This window comes from Equus przewalskii, chromosome 7, assembly GCF_037783145.1.
Source record: "Equus przewalskii isolate Varuska chromosome 7, EquPr2, whole genome shotgun sequence".
Taxonomy (NCBI): Eukaryota; Metazoa; Chordata; class Mammalia; order Perissodactyla; family Equidae; genus Equus; species Equus przewalskii.
Window position 1 is genome coordinate 39,306,994 of NC_091837.1, and position 25,630 is coordinate 39,332,623.

At 39.1% G+C, this 25,630-nt stretch overlaps 1 protein-coding gene across 12 annotated transcripts in view; it reads left to right on the top strand.

The window, feature by feature from the left end:
• SPIRE1 (spire type actin nucleation factor 1) overlaps nt 1-25,630 on the top strand; it is a 216,885-nt gene that overhangs the window by 67,939 nt on the left and 123,316 nt on the right. The window contains exons 1-2 of one of the 12 annotated variants that reach the window (XM_070629578.1): nt 11,529-11,656; nt 15,553-15,706. The exons of the other annotated variants lie outside the window; for them this stretch is intronic. The gene's annotated coding sequence lies outside the window, so the exon portion shown is untranslated. Of the gene's footprint in view, nt 1-11,528; nt 11,657-15,552; nt 15,707-25,630 lie in introns of those variants that run through there. 12 annotated transcript variants of the gene reach the window in all.

Below are 25,630 nucleotides of genomic sequence, written 5' to 3' on the forward strand. Positions count from 1 at the left end.
GAATAATATTCTCTTGCATGGCTATACCATATTTTCTTTATCCATTCATCAGTTGATGGACATTTGGGCGATTACTGTGTTTATAAGCTTTTTTTTTAAATAAAAATAGTTATATAAAGAGCCTAGGAAATTCCCATGTTATGAGGAAAAATAAATGTTTAATTTTTAATTGAGCTTAATTGAAGAAATAGTCTTGATTTATTTTCTAGACCTTCACTTCCTGGGTAATATAAATGAAGTGATCAAGCCTATACTATTGGAAAATAAGCGGAAGTAAGCCTTATTTTACTTGTAAAATCCTGATGCCTAGAATGTATAGATTTTAATTTTGTTAATATGAATATCGTTCTTATAGATTTTGCTTGCCTCCCCTTGTTTTTTATTTGATAATGGACAAGTATTTGTAGCATCTCACATGTGAGGTAGCTGTCGATGCTGTCCTCCTTGCTTATTGCCTAGTTCTTTCTAGTTAAAAATGAGTTTGTGGGTAAAATGGATATAAAGTTCTCTCTCTCAGTCATTACACTAATTTGTGATAGATATTGCGGTAACTTCCAGAGCAGTAATAGTCACTCTCGTCTGCCACTTAGTCTTAGGGGCTTGGCTGGCATTGTGTGCATATCGAACAGGTGTAACTTCACCGCTTTCTTTCTGATTGAAGATGTATTGCTGAATTTGGGTTGCCAATATTTTGTTGAGGATTTTTGCGTCTATGTTTATTAGCAATATTGGCCTGTAGTTTTCCTTTTTTGTGTTGTCTTCGTCAGGCTTTGGTATCAGCGTGATGCTGGCCTCATAAAATGTGTTAGGAAGTGTTCCATCTTCCCTTATTTTTTGGAATAGCTTGAGAAGGATAGGTATTAAATCCACTGTGAAAGTTTGGTAGAATTCCCCAGGGAAGCTGTCTAGTCTTGGGTTTTTATTCTTTGGGATGCTTTTGATTACTGTTTCAATCTCTTTACTTGTGATTGGTCTGTTCAGATTATCTGTTTCTTTTTGATAAAGCTTTGGGAGGTTTTAAGAGTAAGACTTTATCCATTTCCTCTAGATTATCCATTTTGTTGGCATACAGTTTTTAGTAGTATTCTCTTATAATCTGTTGTATTTCTGTGGTGTCCGTTGTTATTTCTCCTCTTTCATTTCTGATTTTGTTTGTCTGAACTTTCTCTCTTTTTTTCTTTGTAAGTCTGGCTAGGGGTTTGTCAATTTTATTTATCTTCTCAAGGAACCAGCTCTTTGTTTCATTGATCCTTTCTACTGCCTTTTTTGCTTCAATAGCATTTATTTCTGCTCTAATTTTTATTATTTCTCTCCTTCTTCTGACTTTGGGCTTTGTTTGTTCTTCTTTTTCTAATTCAGTTAGGTGTAATTTGATATTGCTTATTTGGGATTTTTCTTGTTTGTTAAGGTGAGCCTGTATTGCGATGAGGTCCCTCTTAATACTTTTGCTGCATCCCATATGAGTTGGTATGGTATGTTATCATTTTCATTTGTCTCCAGATATTTTTTGATTGCTCCTTTAATTTCTTCAGTGATCCATTGCTTATTCAATAGCATGTTGTTTGTCTCTACATCTTTATCCCTTTCTCAGCTTTTTTCTTGTAACTAATTTCTAGTTTTATAGCATTGTGACAGAAAAGATGCTTTTTATTATTTCAATTTTCTTAAATTTATTGAGGCTTTCCTTGTTTCCCAACGTATGGTCTATCCTTGAGAATGTTTCCTGTACACTTGAGAAGAATATGTATTCTGCTGTTTCAGGATGGCGTGTTCTATATATGTCTTTTAGTCCAACTGATTTAGCTTTTCATTTAATTCCACTGTTTCCTGTTGATTTTCTGTGTGGATGATCTAGCCATTGATGTGAGTGGGGTGTTGAGGTCCCCTACTGTTGTGTTATTATTAATGTTTTCTTTTAGGTTTGTTAATAGTTCCTTTATGTACTTTGGTGCTCCTGTATTGTGTGCGTAGATATTTATAAGTGTTATTTCTTCTTGCTGCACTATCCCTTTGATCATTATATACTGCCCTTCTTTGTCTCTCTTTACGTGTCTTATCTTGAAGTCTACTTTGCGTGATATAAGTATTGCAACGCCTGCTTTCTTTTGTTTGCCATTAGCTTGAGTATTGTCATCCATCCCTTCACTCTGAGCCTGTGTCTGTCATTGGAGTTGAGATGTGTTTCCTGGAGGCAGCACATTGTTGGGTCTTGTTCTTTAATCCATGTCTTTTTATTGGAGAATTCAATCCATTTATGTTTAGGGTGATTATCGATATATGAGGGCTTAATGCTGTGCTTTTATCACTCGTTTTCTAGTTCTCCTGCATTTCCTTTGTTTCTCATCCTGTGTGTTTTGCTGTATCCATTGAATTATGTAGCTTTTTATGATGTGTTTCTTTGTTTTCTCCTTATTTATTATTTTTGTCCCTCTTCTGCTTTTTTGTTTGGTTGTTACCCTGAGGTTTGTATTCAGAATCTCATGTATAAGATACTCCATTTTCTGATGGCCTCTTACTTCCTTAGTCTAAACTGATTGAGTCCCTTTCGTCCTCCCCTCCTAAGTTGTTTTTTTCACATCTTATTCCATCTTGTGTTGTGAGTTTGTGGTTAAAATGACAAGATTATATTTGTTTTTGCTGTTTTCCTTCCCTTTGTCTTTAATGCTATATTTGAGTATTTGCTCTCCTGCTCTAAATCTGTCTACCTATTTATCTCCTTACTCCGTGCTTTGTGATCCCTTTCTCCCCTTTTTCAAGTGTGAGGGCTTTCTTGAGGATTTCTTATAGGGAGGGTCTCATGGCTACGAACTCCCTTAGCTTTTGTTTGTCTGGGCAAGTTTTTATTTCTCCATCATATCTGAAGGATATTTTTGCTGGTTAGAGTATTCTTGGCTGAAAATTTTTGTCCTTCAAAGATTTGAATATGTCATTCCATTCTCTTCTAGCTTGGAAGGTTTGTGCAGAGAAATCTGCTGAAAGCCTGATGGGGTTCCTTTGTAGGTTACTTTCTTCTGCCTTGCTGCCCTTAGTATTCTTTCTTTGTCATTCGTTTTTTGCCAGTTGTACTACTATATGCCTTGCAGTAGGTCTTTTTACATTGACATATCTAGGAGATCTGGAAGCTTCTTCCACATGGATTTCCATCTCTTTCCCTAGGTTTGGAAAGTTTTCTGTTATTTCTTTGAACACGCTTTCTGCTCCATTCTCCTTATCTTCTCCTTACATGCCTATAATTCTTATGTTGCATTTCCCAATTGAGTTGGATATTTCTCAGAGACTTTCTTCATTTCTTTTTGGTCTTAGGTCTCTCTCCTCCTCTATCTGGAGCATTTCAACATGGCTATCTTTGATTATGTTGATACACTCCTCTATCATGTCCACTCAAGCATTCAGGAAATCCGTATTTTGTTTTATCTCTTCCATTGTGTCTTTCATCTCTAATATTTCTGATTGATTCTTCTTTATAGTTTCAATCTCTTTTGTGAAGTACCTCCTGAACTCGTTGAATTGTTTCTCTACATTCTCTTTTACCTCGTTGAGTTTTTTTTATCATAGCTATTTTGAATTCATTGTCATTTAAATTATATATTTCTGTGTCCTCAGGACTGAATTCTGGGTACTTGTCGTTTTCTCTCTGGACTGAAGATTTGATATAATAAATCATACTACTAGAGGGGGTGGCTCAGTTCTTACACATCCTGATATTATTTGGTTGCAGTTACTGCCTATTGCCACTGAGTAGGGGTCAAGAACCACATATTCTGAGTCCTCTGCCTTCAGCTGAGATCCCAGGCAGAGGAGTCGGCATGGGGCAGGTTGGTGGAGGAGTGTTTTCTCCTGCGTTCTCTAGGGGTTTTCTTCCTCTTCTCTCGCTATCTGCTCTCCTGGGGTGTTGGCTTGATGAGGTCACCACATGAAAGCCCTCGCCCCAGTAGAGGTCTTCCCTCTAGGCTGCACAGACCCTCGGGGGTCCTTGAAGTTCCCACAAATGAGCATCCCCTCCCCCATTCCTTCCCTCTTAGAGGCCTCCTGTGGTCACGGATCACAGTCTTTTGAGGAGGGAGCGAAGTTTTCTGTTACCCTGTTCCAGCTCCTCCGAGGGGGGCTCCAGCCTCTCCACCCTCCGTTGTGTGGCTGCATGTGTCTCTATGACGTTTTTGTGTTGTGTTAAGATGTCTTTTGTTGGAGTATGAATGTCCCTTTTTGTTGTATGTCGGAGGGGAGATAACCTCAGGCAAGTTCGCTCCACCATGATGCTGCCATCACTCCCTGGCCCATTTCTTATGCATTCTCCAACACTGTTCTTTTTTTTTTTTTGGAAGATTAGCCCTGAGTTAACTACTGCCAATCCTCCTCTTTTTGCTGAGGAAGACTGGCCCTGAGCTAATATCCATGCCCATCTTCCTCTACTTCATATGTGAGATGCCTGCCACAGCATGGCTTTTTGCCAAGTGGTGCCATGTCTGCACCCGGGATCTAAACCGGCAAACCCCGGGCCGCTGAGAAGCGGAATGTGTGAACTTAACCACTGCGCCAACTGGGCTGGCCCAACAACACTGTATTTCTTAAGCCATGCTGGGTTTTTTTTTTTTTTTTTTGCAACCAACAGCATCATTTCTTTTTTTGTCATTATTTATTTTTGTTTTATGGCAGTAACATTTGTTTATAACAGTATATAAACTTCAGGTATACATCATTATATTTTTATTTCTGTGTAGATTACATCATGTTCACCACCCAAAGACTGATTACAATCCATCACCACACACGTGCCTGATTGCCCCTTTTGCCCTCTTCCTTCTCTGCTTCTCCTCTGATAACCACCAATCCAATCTCTGTTTCTATGTATTTCTTTGTTGTTCTTTTTATCTTCTACTTATGAGTGAGATCATACTGTATTTGACTTTCTCCCTCTGACTTATTTCGCTTAGCATAATACCCTCAAGGTCCATCCATGTTGTCACAAATGGCCAGATTTCATCATTTCTTGTGGCTGAATCGTATTCCATTGTGTATATATACCACATCTTCTTTATCCATTCATCCTTTGATGAGCATGTAGGTTGCTTCCAAGTCTTGGCTATTGTGAATAATGCTGCGATGAACGTAGGGGTGCATGTATCTTTTTGCATTCATGTTTTCATGTTCTTTGGGTAAATACCCAGCGGTAGAATAGCTGGATCATATGGTAGTTCCATTCTTAATTTTTTGAGGAATCTCCATACTGTTTTCCATAGTGGCTGCACCAGTTTTCACTCCCAGCGGTGTATGACACTTCTCTCCACCTCCTCTCCAACACTTGTTTCCTGTCTTGTTAATTATAGCCATTCTGACCAGAGTGAGGTGATATCTCCTTGTAGTTTTGATTTGCATTTCCCTGATAGTTAATAATGTTGAACATCCTTTCATGTGCCTGTTGGCCATCCATATATCTTCTTTGGAGAAATGTCTGTTCAGATCTCTTGCCCATTTTTTAATTGGGTTGTTAGGTTTTTTGTTCTTGAGATATATGAGTTCTTTGTATATTTTGGATATTAACCCCTTATCAGATACATGGTTTGCAAATATCTTCTCCCAGTTGTTAAGTTGTCTTTTCATTTTGCTGATGGTTTCCTTTGCTGTACTGAAGCTTTTTTGTTTGATATAGTCCCATTAGTTTATTTTTTCTGTTGTTTCCCTTACCCAGTTAGACACAGTACTTGAAAATATGCTGCTAAGACTGATGTCAAAGAGCGTACTGCATATGTTTTCTTCTAAAAGTTTAATGGTTTCAAGTCTTACATTCAGGTCTTTAATCCATTTTGAGTTAATATTTGTGTATGGTGTAAGATAATGGTCTACTTTCATTCCATTGCATGTGCTGTCCAGTTTCTGAACACCATTTATTGAAGAGACTTTCCTTTCTCCATTGTATGTTCTTGGCTCCCGTGTCAAAAATTAGCTCTCTGTGGATGTGTAAGTTTACTTCTGGGTTCTCGATTCTGTTCCATTGATCCGTGTATCTGTCTTTGTGCCAATACCATGCTCTTTTGATTACTATAGCTTTGTAGTATTTGAAATCAGAGAGTGTGATACTTCCACCTTCATTCTTTTTTTCTCAGGATTCCCTTGGTTATTTGGGATCTTTTGTTGTTCCATATAAATGTTAGGATTGTTTGTTCTATATCTGGGAAATATGTCATTGGAACTTTGATAGGGATTTTATTGAATCTGTAGATTTCTTTAGGAAGTATGGACATTTTAACTGTGTTAATTCTTCAATCCAAGAGCACAGAATGTCTTTCCATTTCTTTGTCTTCTTCAATTTCTTTCAATAATGTTTTATAGTTTTCATTGTACAGATCTGTCACCTCTTTGTTTAAGTTTATTCCTATGTATTTTATTCTTTTTGTTGCAATTGTAAATGGGATTGTATTCTTAATTTCTCTTTATGCCACTTCATTGTTAGTGTATAGAAACGCAACTGACTTTTTTTTAAGATTTTATTTTTCCTTATTCTCCCCAAAGCCCCCTGGTGCATAGTTGTATATTGTTTTTAGTTGTAGGTCCTTCTAGTTGTGGCGTGTGGGATGCCACCTCAGCATGGCTTGATGTGTGATGCCATGTCTGCGCCCAGGATCCAAACCTGTGAAACCCTGGGCTGCTGAAGTGGAGCGTGTGAATCTAACCACTCGACCATGGGGCCAGCCCCAACAACTGACTTTTATGTGTTGATTTTGTATCCTGCAACTTCACCATATTCATTTATTATTTCTAAAAGTGTTTTAGTGGATTCTTTAGGAGTTTCTATATATAAAATCACATCATCTGCAAATAGTGACAGTTTGATTTGTTCCTTTCCCATTTGGATCCCTTTTATTTCTTTTTCTTGCTGATTGCTCTGGCTAGGACTTCCAATACTCTGTTATATAAGAGTAGTGAAAGTGAGCATCCTTGTCTGGTTCCTGTTCTTAGAGGGATAGCTATCAATTTTTCTCCATTGAGAATGGTATTAGCTGTGGGTCTGTCATTTATGGCCTTTATTATTGAAGTACTTTCCTTTTATACCCAATTTATTAAGAGTTTTTGTCATAAATGGATGTTGTATCTTGTCAAATGCTTTCTCTGCATCTATTGAGATGTTTATGTGATTTTTATTCTTCATTTTGTTAATGGGGTGTATCACATTGATTGATTTGCAGATGTTGAACCATCCCTGCATCCCTGGAATAAATCCCAGTTGATCATGTTGTATGATGTTGTTAATGTATTATGTTGTATTCGATTTGTTAGTATTTTGTTGAGGATTTTTGCGTTGATGTTCATTAGTGATATTGGTGTGTAATTTTCTTTTTTTGTGTTGTCCTTGTCTGGTTTTGGTATTAGGGTAATGTTGGCCTTGTACAGTGAGTAAGGAAGCTTCCTCTCCTCTTCAATTTTTTGTCAGAGTTGGAGAAGGATAAGTATTAAGTCTTCTTTGAATGTTTTGTAGCATTCTCTAGGGAAGCTGTCTGGTCCTGGACTTATGTTTTTTGGAACGTTTTTATTGTTGTGGGGGGTTTTTGTGAGGCAGGTTGGCCCTCAGCTAACATCTGTTGCCAATCTTCCTCTTTTTTCTTGAGGAAGATTGTCACTGAGTTAACATCTGTGCCAGTCTTCTCTTTTTTTTGTGGGATGCCGCCACAGCATGGCTTGGTGAGCAATGCTATGTCCATGCCTGGGATCTGAACCTGTGAAGTCTGGGCCACTGAAGCGGAACACATGAACTTAGCCACTACCCCACAAGGCTGTCCTGGGAGGTTTTTGATTACTATTTAGATCTCCTTTCTGGTGATTGGTTTATTCTTCTTGATTCAGTTTTGTAAGGTTGTATGATTCTAAGAACTTATCCATTTCTTCTAGATTATCAAATTTGTTGGCGTATAGCTTTTCATAGTGCTCTCTTATAATCTTTTGTATATTTGAGATGTCCATTGTAATTTCCCCTCTTTAATTTCTGACTTTATTTATTTAAGCCTCTCTCTTTTGTTCTTGGTGAGTCTAGCTAAAAGTTTGTCAATTGTGTTTATCTTTCCAAAGAACCAGCTCTTGGTTTCATTGATTTTTTCCTATTGTTTTTTCAGTCTCTATTTCCTTTATTTCTACTCTGATTTTTATTATTTCCTTCCTTCTACTGATTTTGGGCTTTGTTTTTTCTTCTTTTTCCAGTTCCTTGAGGTTCACTGTTAGATTGTTTATTTGCGATTTTTCTTGTTTGTTGAGGTAGACCTCAATTGCTGTAAACTTCCCTCTTAGAATTTCTTTTGCTGTGTCTCATAAGTTTTGGCATGTCGTATTTTCATTTTCATCTGTCTCCAGGTATTTTCTGATTTCTCCTTTGATTTCTTCATTGACCCAATCATTGTTCAGTAGCACTTTGTTTAATCTCCGCATATTTGTGGTTTTTCTGATTTTCTTCCCGTAGTTGATTTCTAGGTTCATACCTTTGTGGTCAGAAGAGATGCATGGTGTTATTTCGATCTTCTTAAATTTATTGAGACTTGTTTTGTGGCCTAATATGTGATCAGTCCTGGAGAATGTTCCATATACATTTGAAAAGAATACGAATTCTGTGATTTTTGGATGGAATGTTCCATATATATCCAGGTAGTCCATCTGGTCTAATGTATTGTTTAAGGCCAGTGTTTCCTTATTGATCTTCTATTTGGATAATGTATTCATTGGTGTAACTGGAGTGTTAAAGGCCTCTACTATTACTGTGTTACTGTCTATTTCTCTTTTTATGTCTGTTAATAATTGCTTTATGTATTTAGGTGCTCCTGTCTTGGGTGCATAGATATTTACAAATGTTATATCCCCTCGTTGGATTGTTCCCTATATCATTGTATAGTGCCCTTCTTTGTCTCTTGTTACAGTTTTTGTTTTACAGTCTATTTTGCCTGATGTAAGTATTGCTACCCAAGCTTTCTTTTCATTGCCAGTTGCCTGGAGTATCTTTTTCCATTCCTTCACTTTGTGTTTGTGAGCGTGTTTAGGTTTGACGTGTGTCTCTTGTATGCAGTATATATATGAGTCTTGTTTTTTTAATCCAGTCAGCCTCCCTGTGCTTTTTAATTGGAACATTTATAGTCTAGTGACATTTAAACTAGCTGTTGATGAGGATTTTTGCATTGTATCTATTTATTGCGATTTTGTTACTTTTTTAGGGGTTTTTAGTAGTTCTTCTCTGTTCCTTCTTCTTCTCTTGCCCTTTTCTCCTGTGGTTTGACGGCTTTTTTTAGTATTATGTTTGGGTTCCTTTCTCCTAATTATTTGTGTATTTATTATAAGTTTCTGGTTTGTAATTACCATGAGTTTCATGTATAATAACCTACATATATAGCAATTTATATTGAGTTGATAGTCTCTTTAGTTTGTTCTCTTTCTAAGAGCTCTACTGCTTTACTCCCCTCCTCCCTCATGTTATGTTTTTGATATCATATTTAACCTCTTTGTGTGTATATGTGTATCCATTACCCTCTTATCGTTGAAATAGGTAATTTTAGCAGTTTTGTCTTTTGACCTTCATATTATCTTCATAGGTGGTTGATCTACTACCCTTACTGTATGTTTCCCTTTACCACTGATTTTATTGCCTTTTTCTTGGATAATTTTCTTATTCCTATTTGTGCTCTTCTCTTTCCCACTTAAATAAGTCCCTTTCACATTTCTTGTAAACTTGGTTTCTTGATGATAAACTCCTATAATTTTTGCTTGTCTGGGGAACTCTTTATCTCTCCTTCCCTTCTGAATGATGACCTTGCTGGTAGAGTCTTCTTGGCTGTAGGTTTTTTCCTTTCATCACTTTAAATATATTTGGGCACCCCCTTTTAGCCTGTAAGGTTTCTGCTGAGAAGTCAGCTGATACCCTTCTGGGGTTTCCTTTGTATGTCACTTGTTGCCTTTCTCTTATGGCTTTTAGGATTCTCTCTTTATCTTTAAATTTGGACATTTTAATTATAATGTGTCTCAGCATGGGCCTCTTTGTGTTTATCTTGTTTGGTGTTCTCTGTGCTTCCTGTACCTGGATGTCTGACTTTTTCCTTAGGTTAGTAAGGTTTTCAGCTGTTATTTCTTCAAATAGGTTCTCTGCCCCTTTGTCTCTCTTCTCCTTCTGGGACACGTGTTATACAAATATTAGTGTGCTTGATGTTGTCCCAGAGTTCCCTTTGACTGTTCTTGGTCTTTTTAATTCTTTTTTCTTTTATCTGTTCAGCTTGGGTGATTTGTCTTTTGTCCAGTTTACTGGTCCATTCTTCTGTATCATCTCCTTTGCTATAGAGTCCCTCTAGTGAGTTTTTCTTTTCCACTATTCTATTCTTCATTTCTGATTGTTTCTTCTTTATATTTTCCAATTCTTTGTTGACGTTCTCACTGAGTTCATCTATTCTTCTCCCAAGATCAGTGAGTATCCTTATGACTTTTTGTTTGAACTCTTTGCCAGGTAGATTGTTTATTTCTGATACATTTAGTTCTGTTTCTCGTGTTTTGTCCTTTTTGCCTTGCTTGGAATGTATTCCTTTGCCTCCTCATTTTGCTTATTTCTCTCTGCTTATAACTATGCATTAGGTGGGTCAGCTATGTCTCCTGATATTGGAGAGTTTGCCTTATGTAAAAGATGGTAGTGTGCTTTCCTCTCATCACCAGTTCCAAATGTTCCAGGATTGTCCCCTGTGTCAGCTACATGTGTGCTTCTGTTGTGGCAGGGTTGCTCTTGCTGCAGGTGCCCAGACTGTCTAGGCTGTCCCCTTAGCTGCCTGGTTGTAATGCTCAGTTGCATGTGGCTGCCATGGACCCTTCAGTCAGCTTATCGGGTTTGTGGAGCCGCAGCACAGTTGGCTGCAAGGTCTAATAGCACATTCCTGTTGCAGTTTTTCTGTTAAGTGAGTAGGCCCCCAGCATGGCTGGTTGCTAGGCTCAGGGTCTTAACAATTGCTGTATGGCTCCAGCATGCATGGGTTTTGTCAGCACTCTCAGGATTGCAGCAGAGTAGGGCTGGCCCCTGGCACAGGAGTACCCATTTGTTTCAGGCTTTGGAAGGTGGGGCCAATCTCCTGTGTGGCTGTTTGAAATCACAAGTCTTCTGCAGCTGACAAGCCCCACAGCCCACAGGTCTACACACACCATCAACACAGTTATGGACTGTGTACAATCCTGACACCCTGAATCAGACCCATTCGCCCCTCTGCAGAGGCTCCACAGACTCCACCAATGCCCCACACACTCCACCCACTCCTGAGACATGCCCTGCCCCACAGAGGTAGACCCACTCACTTGCCTGCAGAGGATCCAGGCACCCAACCTATGCAGTCCCACAAGTTGCTCGAGGGCTTGCTCTTGTGTGGGGCCAGTCCCTAGGGCAGTCTGCCTACCCTGGCTGAGCTGGATTAAATCGGTGCTCTAGTTGGCGGGGCAGACCCTGGGCTAATAGGTCAGGGGAAGAGCTTCAACGGCATCTGCCAGCGTCTGTGTCAGCACGCCTGTACTAGGTCACAATAGTGGCTGCCGCCAATGTCTCAGTCCCCAGAGAGGTCTTACCTCTCACTGAGATGCGCCCAGAGCCTATCAGGGGAGTCTCTTTTTACAAAAGGACTGTGCACCTTTCTTGCTGGTGATTTTAGGATGCTTTCTGAAACAAGTAAGTTTGTGTGTGGGCCTTTTAAGAGCAGGCTTTATTTTCTCTTATGTCTGGTAGCTTTTCTGGGAGAATTCCCTCTTGTTGTTAGCAGCCAGCAAAGCCAGATTATTATGAGACTTGTCTCAGTGTGCCAAGTCCAAAGGATGCTTATAATGATAACACTCTCCTGCTCAGGTCCCTTGCTCCTCCAGGGAAGGCTGCATACCTTAGGGTTGCTCCATTGGCCATGAAGCTCTGTGGCTTGCAAAGAGCTTTTTTTCTCTCTGGAAAGGAATTTCTGCCTCTTCCACCTGATTCAGGGCTGTCCCTTATTGCGGGCGTTCTTTTTCTCCAGGTTTCAGTTCTCTGTCAGGGGTAATTGTTCCAGGAATTGTTGTTTATTGGTTTTGTCAATGGGAGGAGGAAAGTTCAGAGTCCACCTATGCCACCATCTTGACACTAACTTCTTTTTTTTTTTTTTAATTAATAGACTATGTCTTTTAGAGCAGTTTTAAGTTTACAGAAATATTGGTTGGAAAGTACAGACTTCCTATATACTCCTCTCCTTCCCCAGTTTCACTGATTATTTACGTCTTGTATTAGTGTGCTCCTTTTGATGAACCAATATTGATACATTGTTATTATTACAATTAGGGTCCATAGTTTACATTAGGGTTCACTTTTTGTATTGTACATTCTATGGGTTTTGACAAATATATATGACATGTGTCCATCATTGCTGTATCATATAGTATAGTTTCTCTGCCTTAGAAATTCACTGTATTCCACCATTTCATCTCTTTCCCGAACACTCCCTGAACCCCTGGCAACCACTGATCTTTTTACTTTCTCTACAGTTTTGTCTTTTCCAGAATGTCATATAATTAGAATTATGCAGTGTTTAGCTTTTTCTGATTGGCTTCTTTCACTTAGAAATATACTTTTAAGGTTCCTCGATGTCTTTTCATAGGTAGATAGCTCATTTGTTTTTACCTCTGCATAATATTTCGTTGTATGGATGTGCCACAGTTTGTTTACCTCATTCACCTATTGAAGAACATCTTGGCTGCTTCCAAGTTTTGGCAATTATGAATAAAGTTACTATAGACATTTGTGCAGGTTTTTCTGTAGACATAAGTTTTCAGCTTATTTGGGTAGATGCTTAAGGAGCACAATTGCTTAATTGTTTGGTAAGAGTATGTTTAGTTGTGTGAGAAACTGCCAAAACATCTTCCATGCTGGCTTAACCATTTTGCATTCTCACCAACAATTATTGAGAGTTTTTGTTGCTCTATATCCTCACCAGCATTTGATGATACCAATCTTTTGGATTTTAGCCATCCTAATAAGTGTATAGTGGGATCTTGTTGTTTTAATTTGCAATTCTCTAATGACATATGATGTTGAGCTTCATGTCATATGTGATTTGCCATCTGTATATCTTCTTTGGTGGGATATCCGTTCTGATCACTTTCTCATTTTGTAATTGGGTTATTTTCATACTGAGTATTAAGAGTTCTTTGTATATTTTGGATACCAGTCTTTTTTTTTTTTTCTTAGGATGATCACTCCTGAGCTAACTGCTGCCAATCCTCCTCTTTTTGCTCAGGAGGACTGGCCCTGAGCTAACATCCATGCCCATCTTCCTCTATTTTATATGTGGAATGCCTATGACAGCATGGCTTGCCAAGTTGTGCCATGTCTGCACCCAGGATCCGAACCAGCGAACCCTGGGCCGCCAAAGTGGAATGTGTGCACCCAACTGCTGCGCCCCAGGCCAGCCCCTGGATACCAGTCTTTTATCAGATATGTGTTCAGCAAATACTTCCTCCCAGCTATAGGTTGTTTCATTCTCTGAACAGCACCTTTCATGGAGCAGAATTTTTTTAATTGCAATGAACTCCAAGTTACCAATTTTTTCTTTCATGGATCTTGCTTTTTTGACTGTTTTTTTAAAAAAAACCACCAGGGCAGGCCCTGTGGCCGAGTGGTTAAGTTAGCGCGCTCTGCTTCAGTGGCCCAGGGTTTTGCCGGTTAAAATCCTGGGTGTGGACATGGCACCGCTCATCGGGCCATCCTGGGGCAGCGTCCCACATGCCACAGCTAGAAGGACCCACAACTAAAAATACACAGTTATGTACCCAGGGGGCTTTGGGAGAAAAAAAAAAAAAGGTCTAAAAGAATCACCAAACCCAAGATCACCTAGATTTTCTCCTGTTATCTTCTAGTGTTATAGTTTTGCATTTTACTTTTAGGTTTATGATTCCTTTTGAGTTAGTTTTTGTGAAAGAAGTAAGGTCTGTGTCTATATTCATATTTTTGTATGTGGATGTCTAACTGTTCCAACAGCATTTGAAGAAAAGTCTGTCCTTTTTCCGTTGTATTGCCTTTGTTTCTTTGTCAGAGGTCAGTTGACTCTAATTTTGTGAGTTTATTTGTGGGCTCCCTATTCTGTTCCATTAATCTATTTGTTGTTTAGCCACTACCACACTGTCTTGATTACCGTGGCACAATATCTTTTTTTGTTGAGGAAAATCAGCCCTGAGCTACCTGCTGCCAATCCTCTTCCTTTTGCTGAGAAGGCTGGCCCTGAGCTAACATCTGTGCCCATCTTCCTCTACTTTATATGTGGGACACCTACCACAGCATGGCTTGTCAAGTGGTGCCATGTCCACACCTGGGATCCAAACCAGCAAACCCCGGGCCGGTGAAGCGGAATGTGTGCACTTAGCCTCTGCACCAACCAGCTGGCCCCTGTGGCACAATGTCTTTTAAAAATAAAAATATGATCAGATTGTCTCACTCTCTAAACACTTAAGTGGTCTGCTGTTGCTTTTACTTGAAGACTCAGATCCTTCAGAGAGCCTATGTGAGGCCCTATGTGATGTATGAAGCCCACCTACCCACTTCTCTAGCCTCATCCTAGCCCTCTTCCTTTTGTCATTAGGATCTTTTTCCTTCAATCATTCCATATTTTTCATGACCTCTAGGCCTTCATACTCACTGTTTCTTCTCTCCCGAATTCTGTTCCAACCCCCTCTTCTCCTGGTTAACTCTACTTACCTTTCTGGTCTCTGTTCAAAATTTATTTTCTTGGGGCTGGCCTGGTGATGTGGTTATGTTTGTGTGTTCTGCTTTGGTGACCTGGGGTTTGCAGATTCAGATCCTGGGCGTGGACCTGCACACTGCTCATCATGCCATGCTGTACCAGCGTCCCACATACAAAGTAGAGGAAGATGGGTCCAGATGTTCTCTCAAGGCCAATCTTCCTCACCAAAAAAACACAATTATTTTCTTAATTAAGGCCTCCCTAATCTCCAGACTAGATTAGGGCTTCCTGTTATATACTCTTATGACCCTGTTCCTTTATTTTATATGATTTATTCATTATCTATTTTCCCTAAGACAAAAGCTCTGTGAAGGCCAGAGACCTCATCTGTTTCTTCATTACCACATAGACTTTGCTCTTGGTAAATATCTGTTGACTGAATTAATGAGTAAAAGGGAGAAAACTAAGTACACTGGACTTTAGTTAGATTAACTAAGGAAAAATTGATGACTTTTTGGAGTAAATTTTACTAGATATGAGGTTATTACAGTTAGTATTTAGAGATTGCAGCAGGAAGTTTTATTAAGTCTTTTATAATATTTTTCTGAGTAAAGTAGAGAATATCAGATCAACCTTTATGAAGTTAGGTTGTAATCAATGTCAGCTTGGGAAAAATGTCTCTGGTGTTCTGAAGAGCTTCTTAGTTGGGACTTTCCTACTTAATATTTAAATCAGTTTTCTGAAGATTCAGAAGGCATACCCCAGTTGGTAGATTTTATGAGTTTAAGAGTGATAGATAATGAATTAGATAATGGACTCTAGCTTTGTGGTTATCTTACTGAACTCAATGATTGGTCAAAATAAATAGGATAGAAGAGTGACATCAGCATCATGGTGGAGTGAGTTTTCCCTTTGTCTCTCCCCTCTACGTTACAACCAACTGGACATCCATTGACCAACAGAGGATTCCCTGCACAGCACAACAGGATGCATAAGAGATCCTGGTATCTATACAACTGAAGGTGGGTGGACTGGACCCCTGGGAGGCAGTGGAACTAGGGGAGCAATCACCTTCCCCTTTTGTGGCAGCAGTGATCGAGGGCATGGATCCTCACACTGGCCTGCATGCCTGCCAGAAAACAAGTGGATTCAGCCTGCTTGCATGTGAGTGGTACTGGTGGGGGCAGAAAACTTGGGCTGACTTGCTCCCTGCTCATCTCCCAGCAAACTCAGCCTGCTCACCCCCGACCCCTCTCCTTCCCCAGGCAGTGACCAGGTCTTTCCAATAGTAGGCATAGTATTCAAAACTCGGATTTTCCCAGCTGAGGCAGGGTACTCTGACCTGAGTTTTCAAAACACATTGGCTAGTGCCAGAGACCAGAGGCTGCACGGGGAACAACAACAAAAACCTCTCCCTGCTTAGCCCCTGCTCCCCACTAGTGGTGGCAAGTGGAACCTGCATCTAGAGGCTTCAGGAACCACAGCCAAACTAGTGACCTAATCCCCAGTGGTCCCACCACCGACACCAGCTCCACCAACAGAGGGGGCTGCATACAATTCCCCTGGCCCCTGGCAGCAACAGCAAAACCCATGAACCCAGCACCCCTGGCAGCAGTGCAGCCAGCATCCCCAGATAGCCTAGGAGTGACAGCACAGATGGTGCATGAGGCAGCAGCATCCAAGCTTGAGGACAGCCAGTGAAAGAACATGAGACCCAAGTGACCCTGGAAGCAGTAGAAGTGCTCACAGCCTGATGACCCTGGTGGCAACACTTGAGACTAAAGTGAGATTGTAAGCGGCAAGGCACCAGCAACCCCAGAGGCACAGTGGCACAAGGAGGGCACTGACAATACCCTGGCAGAGGTAGTAGAGGGTGGAAAGTGTAGGCTCTTAGTTACAATCAGAAGCAGCACAAAAGCAAAGTAATGAAATGTACCCAAATAAGGAAGATGGTTACTACCACAGATGTGCCAACAGGGGATCAATTCATCAAACACCATGAAGAACTACAGTAACACAGCAGAAGAGAAGAAGAATGACAGCTCTCCAGAAACCAAACTTGAAGTTACGGAAGATTACAATCTGACTGGGAGAGAATTCAAAATAGCTGTTGTAAAGAAACTTGAGTTGCAAGAAAACTCAGAAAGACAATTCAACAAGCTCAGGAATAAAATTAATGAACAGAAGGAGTACTTCACCAAAGAGATTAACACTCTAAGAAAAAAAAAAAACAAACAGAAATTCTGGAGATGAAGAACACAATAAGTAAGATGAAAAGTAATGTAGAAAGTATTAAAAATATAGCAGACCATATGGAGGAAAGAATTAGTGAGCTTGAGGATAGAAACCTAGAAATGATTCACATGGAGGAGGAGAGAGAGCTAAGATTTTTTAAAAATGAACAAATTCTTCAAGAAATATCCAACTCAATTAGGAAAAGTAACATAAGGATTATAGTTATCCCAGAAGGAGAAGAGAGGAAGAGAGGATTAGCGAGCTTATTCAAAGAAATAATAGCTGAGAACTTCCCAAACCTGGGGAAAGAACTGGATGTGCAAATATATGAAACTACTAGAACTCCTAATTGCATCAATGCAGAAAGATCTTCTCCAAGGCATGTAATATTAAAACTGTCAAAAGTCAATGACAAAAAATGTTAAAGGCAGTGAGAGAGAAGAAAATAACTTACAAAGGAGCCCTCATCAGACTTTCATCAGATTCCTCAGCAGAAACCCTACAGGTTAGGAGAGAGCGGAATGATATATTCAAAATACTGAAAGAGAAAAACTATCAGCCAAGAATACTCTATCCAGGGAAATTATCCTTGAGATATGATGGAGAAATAAAAGCTCTCCCAGACAAACAAAAACTGAGGGAGTTCATTGCCACTGGACCTGCCTTAAAAGAAATGTTGAAAGGAGCCCTCCTATCTGAAACTAAAAATCAAAGGTTTTCAAAACCTTGAGCAAGGAGACAGACAGAATCAGAAAATTGCAGCTCTATATCAGAGTAGGTTAGTAAACAATTATAACATAAAAGATAACACCCCACTTACGTCAATGAATAGGTCATGCAGACAGAAGGACAGCAAGGAAACAATAGACTTAAACACTAGACCAGATGGACTTAATAGATATGTATAGAACATCCTGTCCAGAAACAGCACAATGCATATGCTTCTCAAGTGCCAATGGAACATTCTCAATGATGGACCATATGTTGGGAAACAAAGCAAGCTTCAGTAAGTTTAAGAAGATTGAAATCATATCAAACATCTTTTCCAACCACAATGGTCTGAAACTAGAAATCAACTACAAGAAGAAAGCTGAGAAAGTCAGCTATGTGGAGACTAAACAACATGGTACCGAACAACCATTCGATCAGTGAGGAAATCAAAGGAGAAATCAAAAAATACCTAGAGACAAATGAAAATGAAAACACAATATACTAACTCTTATGGGATGCAGCGAAAGCAGTACTATGAGGGAAATTTATAGCAATACAGGCCTACCTAAAGAAGTAAGAAAACTCTGAAATAAGCAATTTTACACTATACCTAAAAGAACTAGAAACAGAAGAACAAACAAAGCCCAAAGTCAGTAAAAGGAAGGAAATAGTGAAAATTAGAGGAGAAATAAATGAAATAGAGACTAAAACAGCAATAGAAAGGATCAATGAAACTAAGAGCTGGTTCTTTGAGAAGATAAGCAAAATTGACAAACCCTTAGCCAGACTTGCTATGAAAAAAAAAAGAGAGAAGACTCAAATAAATAAAATCAGAAATGAAAGAGGAGAATTACAGTAGACAACACAGAAATACAAATGGTTTATAAGAGAATACCATGAAAAACTATATGACAACAAATTGGGTAACCTAGTAGAAATGGATAAATTCTTAGCATCATACAACCTTCCAAAACTGAATCAAGAAGAAATAGAGAATCTGAATAGACCAATCACAAGAAAAGAGATTGAAATAGTAACAAAAACCTCCCAAAAAACAGAAGTCCAAGACCAGATGGCTTCTCTGGTGAATTCTACCAAACATTGAAGGAAGATTTAATACCTGTCCTTCTCAGACTATTCCTAAATATTGAAGAAGATGGGACTCTTCCTAACTCATTCTACAAGGCCAACATTACCCCAACATTACCCAGACAAGGACAACGCAAAAAAAGGAAATTACAGGCCAATATCGCTGATGAACATAGATGCAAAAATCCTCAACAAATATTAGCAAGTTGAATACAACTACATTAAAAGAATCATACACCACGATCAAGTGGGATTTCTTCCAGGGAGGCAGGGATGGTTCAACATCTGCAAATCAATCAATGTGATACACCACATTAACAAAATGAGGAATAAAAATCACATGATCATCTCAATAGATTCAGAGAAAGCACTTGACAAGATCTAACATTATGATAAAAACTCTCAATAAAATGCATAGAGAAGGAAAGTACCTCAACACAATAAAGGCCCTATGTGACAAACCCACAGCCAACATGATCCTCAACAATGAAAAACTGAAAGCTGTTCCTCTGAGAACAGGAACAAGACAAGGATGCCCACTCTCACCACTCTTTTTCAACATAATACTGGAAGTTTTAGCCACTGCAGCTAGGCAAGAGAAAGAAAGAAAAGGGATCCAGATTGGAAAGGAAGAAGTAAAACTGTCACTGTTTGTGATGACATGATTCTAATATAGAAAACCCTAAAGAATCCACCAAAAAACTATTAGAAATAATCAGTGAATATGGTGAAGTTGCAGGGTACAAAATCAACCTACAAAAATCAGTTGCATTTCTGTGCACTAAGAACGAAGTAGCAGAAAGAGAAATCAAGAATACAATCGCATTTACAATTGTGACAGAAAGAATATACACTGAAAACTATAATACGTTATTAAAAGAAATTAAAGAAGACATAAAGAAATGGAGAGATATTCCATCCTCATAGACTGAAAAAATAAACATAGTTAAAATGTCCATTACCTAAAGCAATCTACAGATGCAGTGCAGTCCCAATCAGAATCCCAATGACGTTCTTCAGAGAAATAGAACAAAGAATCGTGAAATTATATGGAACCACAAAAGACCCCCAAATAGCCAAAGCAATCCTGAGAAAACAGAACAAAGCTGGAGGTATCACACTCCCTGATTTATAAATATACTGTAGTAATGTATAAAAATTATTTCTTATATTTATATTATATATATTATTTATATGATTTATAAAAAACTGTAGTAATCAAAACATCAGAGTACTGGCAGAAAAACAGAATTCAAAGCTCTGAAATAAAACCACACATTTATAGATGGCTAATCTTCGACAAAGGAGCCAAGAACATACAATGGAGAAAGGAAAATTGCTTCAATAAGTTGTGTTGGGAAAACTGGACAGCCACAAGCAAAAGAATGAAAGTAGACCATTATCTTACACCATATACAAAAATTAACTCAAAATGGATTGAAGACTTGAATGTAAGACCTGAAACCATAAAACTGCTAGAAGAAAATATAGGCAGTATACTCTTTGACATGAGTCTTGGGAGTGTCTTTTCGAATACCATGTCTACTCAGGCAAGGGAAACAAAACAAAAAATAAACAAATGGGACCATCTTGACTAAAAAGCTTCTTCACGGCAAAGGAAAACAGGAACAAAACGAAAAGACAGCCTACCAACTGGGAGAAAATATTTGCAAATCATATATTGGACAAGGGGTTCCTTTCCAAAATATATAAGGAATTCATACAGCTCAACAACAAGAAAATGAACAGCCCCATCAAAAAATGGGCAGAGGATGTGAACAGACATTTTTCCAAAGAAGATATTCAGATGGCCAATAGGTACATGAAAAGATACTTGACATCACTAATTATTAGGGAAATGCAAATCAAAACTGCAATGAGATATCACCTCACGCCCTTCAGAATGGCTGTAATTAACAAGACAAGAAATAAGTATTGGAGAGGATGTGGAGAAAAGGAAACCCTCATACACTGCTGGCGGGAGTGCAGACTTGTAGAGCTACTGTGGAAAGCAGTATGGAGATTTCTCAAAAAATTAAAAATAGAAATACCATATGACCCAGCTATTCCACTACTGGGTATTTATCCAAAGAACATGAAATCAATAATTCACAAAGGTATATGCACCCCTATATTTGTCGCAGCATTATTCATAATACACAAGATGTGGAACCAACCCAAGTGCCCATCAACAGATGAATGGATAAAGAAAGTGTGGTTAGTATATATATAATGGAATACTACTCAGCCATAAAAAAGGCAAAATTGTGCCATTTGTGACAACATGGATGGATTTTGAGGGTATTATGCTGAACGAATTAAGGCAGAGCGAGAAAGACAAATACCATGTTATTTCACTTACATGTAGAAGATAAACACTAGATAAGAGAACAGATTAGTGGTAGGCAGAAGAGGAGGGTGTGGGGGGGAGAGCGAAAGGGGTAAAAAGGTATACATATGTATGGTGATGGATAAAAATTGGACTGTTGGTGGTGAACCTGATGCAGTCTATACAAAAACTGAAATTTAGTGATGTACACCTGAAATTTGCACAATGTTATAAGCCAGTATGACCTCAATAAAATAATTTTAAAACAAATGAATAAATAGGATAAAATAGATTCAAGAAAAATGTAAAACCCTTTACCAGGTCTAAAAAACATCTTTACAAACACAGGCTAAGAGAGAAAGATGTTTAACTGTTATGTGGTGTGCATGACTTGGCCACTATGGTTGACTGTAAACCCAAAGTGTCAGCAATTTAATGAGTTTAACAGAAATCTGAATACTGAACTGGTTGTATTTATAGATGTAGGTGATGTGGAACAAGGAAGATGCTCATTTGGTGCGTTCTCTGATGATTATACTGCACATGGAATAGGATTTCATTCTGGATGCCACATTTTAGACAAACATTGGCAGGCTAGGAAATGTTCAGCTGTGCAGATTTGTGGTATAGTAGAATTCTGGATATGGAATTTCATAAATAACAAGGCCAAGTTTGAGTCCTGGCTTTGTTACTTATTAACTGTTTGACATTAAGCAATTTATTGATCCTCTTTCAAGCTCAGTTCTCTCACCTTTAAAATGAGGATAATGTCTGCCTCACAGGATTGTGATGAATAAAAGAAAATATGTTCCTAATGAAGTGTTATACAAATATAAGGAAATTCTATTCATCTAATTGGCAAAGGAACTTGAAGAGTTGAAGAAGCTGTTTTTGTTTTAATTTTTAGGCTGGAGAAGAGGGATTTTGGCAATGAGGCATAACGATGAAGGCAAGAGCAGCTGTGGTTTGTTGGATGTTAGCTAAAGTGCTGGGCACCATGCTTGACAACCTTGATATAGGTTATCCCAAATTAATCTGATTTGGCATTAAAGACTTTTGTGCTATCACAATTTACACATGTTTAACAAAGATTTTAAACACGTACTCTTTGCAAAGCAAAGTGCTAAGCATTGTAGCAAATACCAGGAAGAATCATACTTGATCCCTGTTCTAAAGAAGTTTATGTTCTAGTAAGGGAGACAAATATGGACTGAAATATTTTTAGGAAATACAAGTCAACTTGAAGAGGGGCCAGATGACAGGGACTAGTGCAGTAAGAGGAAGACTGAGCTCAGTGGGCTTATAACCAAGCTTGGGTGCTTTACAGGAAACGTTGGTGTTAGTGCGTGTGCTGCTGTTCTATAATGAGGCTGCCCTCAGTGACTGGGCGTGGCTGGGTCTGGAGGCCAGGGAACAGGCAGTTCCATTCGTGTGTCTCTTTACACCAGAGCTCTAGGACTTTATAGCCAGCTATCACTAGCTGAGAGGTAATTGGGCATGATGGAGCAGCCTTAAATTTTAAAATATGTGGTTTTATTTAATGTCTTCTTTCCCCTACCCTTTATCGATTGGTTAGGCTTAAAAACCACAGCTTTCTAGTACTCTTCACTTGTTCCATTTAACTTCAAGGTTTTACACCATAATTCCTGCTCACTTTAGTGAATGTTAGAGTCTCTGGAAGTGTCCAGGAGAGGCCGGTGCCAATGAGACAGGATGTGAATGATGATTTTCCAGCCGCCTGGAGACTGGTAATTCAGATGAATATTTTTGATCTAACACTGCTGTTTCTCCTGAGTTTTCTTAACATTCCCACTGGTGTTGCCTAATGAGCTTCTAAAATTAGTAAAAGTGTATGTCTAGGTAAGTTGGTATGTCCAGGTACTGTTACGTTTCAATTATTTTTCTGGTGGTCACTCCTTATCCCCAGCTCAAGATTGTGTTTAAAGAACTAGGTATATGCCTCTCTAGAAAAAGATGAGAAATTCCCTATGAAACTTCTCTTCCCTATGAAACTGTGAAAGTGGTAAGTCACCTGGTGTACATGTCAGTCTAATAATGCCCAGCCTTGTTATGCTGTGTTTCCAAGAGGTTGGATTAAATATAGAACTACCTTATGACTCAGATTTAAAGCAGAAAGGTGAATAGATTTGGGCCATTTAGACTAGGTCAGATGTAGTTTATCCTTGAGCTAGGAGACCCTCCAGAAAGTTTCAGAGCTGTTCAGGTCTGGATCACCACTATAGTGGTCTATTGGAATGAGAAGGTTTGAACTGACAGTTGTTTTTGCTTATGTCCATAAATTCCATACCCAACTTTCAACCATACATGTCTGAGTCGAACGAATTTATATTTTCATTCATTCATTCATTCATTAACTGTTGAGTCTTTGCTGTTTATAAAATAATGTGAAGCTATAAAGATGAATCATAGAGGATTTTTGCCTTCAAGGAGTTTATTAGTTTTATTGGGGATTTAAGATATTTACATAATTAACTATAATCCAAGTTAAAAAGTGAAATGTGCTACATAAAGGTACAAGTCAATGTCATGGCAATTCTGAAGAAAAAATGGTTGTTTTCATCTAGGGAAGCAGGATGGGTAGACTGTGATGTGATGGTGGAATCAGGTCAGTGAGTCATCATGGAAGAGATCCTTTTGAGTAGGGGGATGGAAAAATGAGTAGGATTTGGACATATGAAAATACAGGAGAAAGACCATGAGAAAGTAGGAATGGGACTGAATAATGGCATAGAGACAAAGTGTAAAGCATGTAAGGAAAGAATAAGAAGTCAGTTCTGTTGGACAACAGTGTACATGAATGATAATAAAAGAAAATTAGGTTGAAAAGGTAGGGTACAGCAAGATGAGAAAAAAAGATGAGATTATTAAAGTAGACTGGTCATTTAAGACCTGCTCACCCACCCCAGGAATGTCTAGAAGACACACCTTTTACCATGACTGTGAGAAATAAACTTATTAGCAGAGCCCTGGCACCTCGAAGAGCTCTGTGATTGCTCTTCTCTGTAGATTAGATCTTACAGAAGGGGGCCCGTGGTCACTGAATCGGGAAACCTAAATGCAGTGGGAGTTATTGGATCCTGGGGTGGCAGAGGCCAAGTGGTGGCACTCAACCACCAAAGGCAGGGTAGGTGTGGTCACCATAATACACTGCAGAGTCAAAGCAGCAATCAGAATAGTCTGACTCCCAAAGACCTATGGCATTGACTATTTGATCATGGTATCCCCAGCAGTGAAATAGGTAGGAAGCCCACTAAATTCTTACTTGATATGTATAAACAGAAAAGTTCTGGGTTAAATGAGTGAAAGTCTAATCTGAATCGTAAAAACAGAGTCATGGCCCCTCAATCAATTCCCAGAGTTGAGCTGTTTATGGACCAAGAACCCTTTGAATGAAGGAGAGGTCAAGTCCCCTTGAGGAAGGATCCCAGTACATTGCCACATAATTACATTGTCAATCTTTCTTCCAGCCTTCCCCAAAGGGACCTACAGCCTTTTACCAGGTACTGGTGCCTTGAGGAAAGGAAATAATCAGACCTTTCAGGGACTACTGGACACTGGCTCTGAATTCACACAGATTCTATGAGACCCAAAATGTCACTGTAGTATACCAGTTAGAGTAGGGCTTGTGGAGGTCAGATGATCAATGGAGTTTTGATTCAGGTCCATCTCACAGTGAGGCCAGTGCATTCCTGAACCCATCCTGAATCTGGTTATTTCCCCAGTTCTGGAATGCGTGATTGAAATAGACATACTCAGTAGCTGGCAGAATCCCCACAACTGGTTCCATGACCTGTTAAGTAAGGGCTGTTATGGTGGGGAAAGACCAAATGGAAGCCACTAGAACTGCTTCTACCTAGGAAAATAGTACACCATAAGCAATGCCACATTCCTGGAGGGATTTTAGAGATTAGTGCCACCATCAAGGACTTGAAAGATGCAGAGGTGGTGATTCCGGCCACATCTCAATTCAACTTGCCTGTTTGGCCTATGCAGAAGACAAATGGATCTTGGAGAATGATATTGGATTATTGTAAGCTTAAGCAGGTGGTGGCTCCAATTGCAGCTGCTATACTAGATGTAGCTTCTTTGCTTGAGCAAATTAACACATCCCCTGGTACCTAGTATGCAGCTATTGATCTGACAAATGCTTTTTTCTCTATACCTGTCAATAAAGACTACCAGAAACAGTTTGCTTTCACCTGGCAAGGCCAGCAATGCACCTTCACTGATCTACCTCAGGGGTATATCCACTCTGCGGCCCTATGTCATAATTTAGTTCACAGGAATCTTGATTGCTTTTAGATATCACACTGGTCCTTCACATTGATGATGTTATACTGATTGGACCTAGTGAGCAAAAAGTAGCAACTACTCTAAACTTGTTGGTAAGACATTTATGTGTCAGAGCGTGGGAAATAAATCTGACCAAAATTCATGGGCCTTCCACCTCAGTGAAATTTCTAGGGGGCCAGTGGTGTGGGATGTGTCAAGATACCCCTTCTAAGGTGAAGGATAAGTTGTTGCATCTGGCCCTTCCTACAACCAAAAAAGAGGCACAACG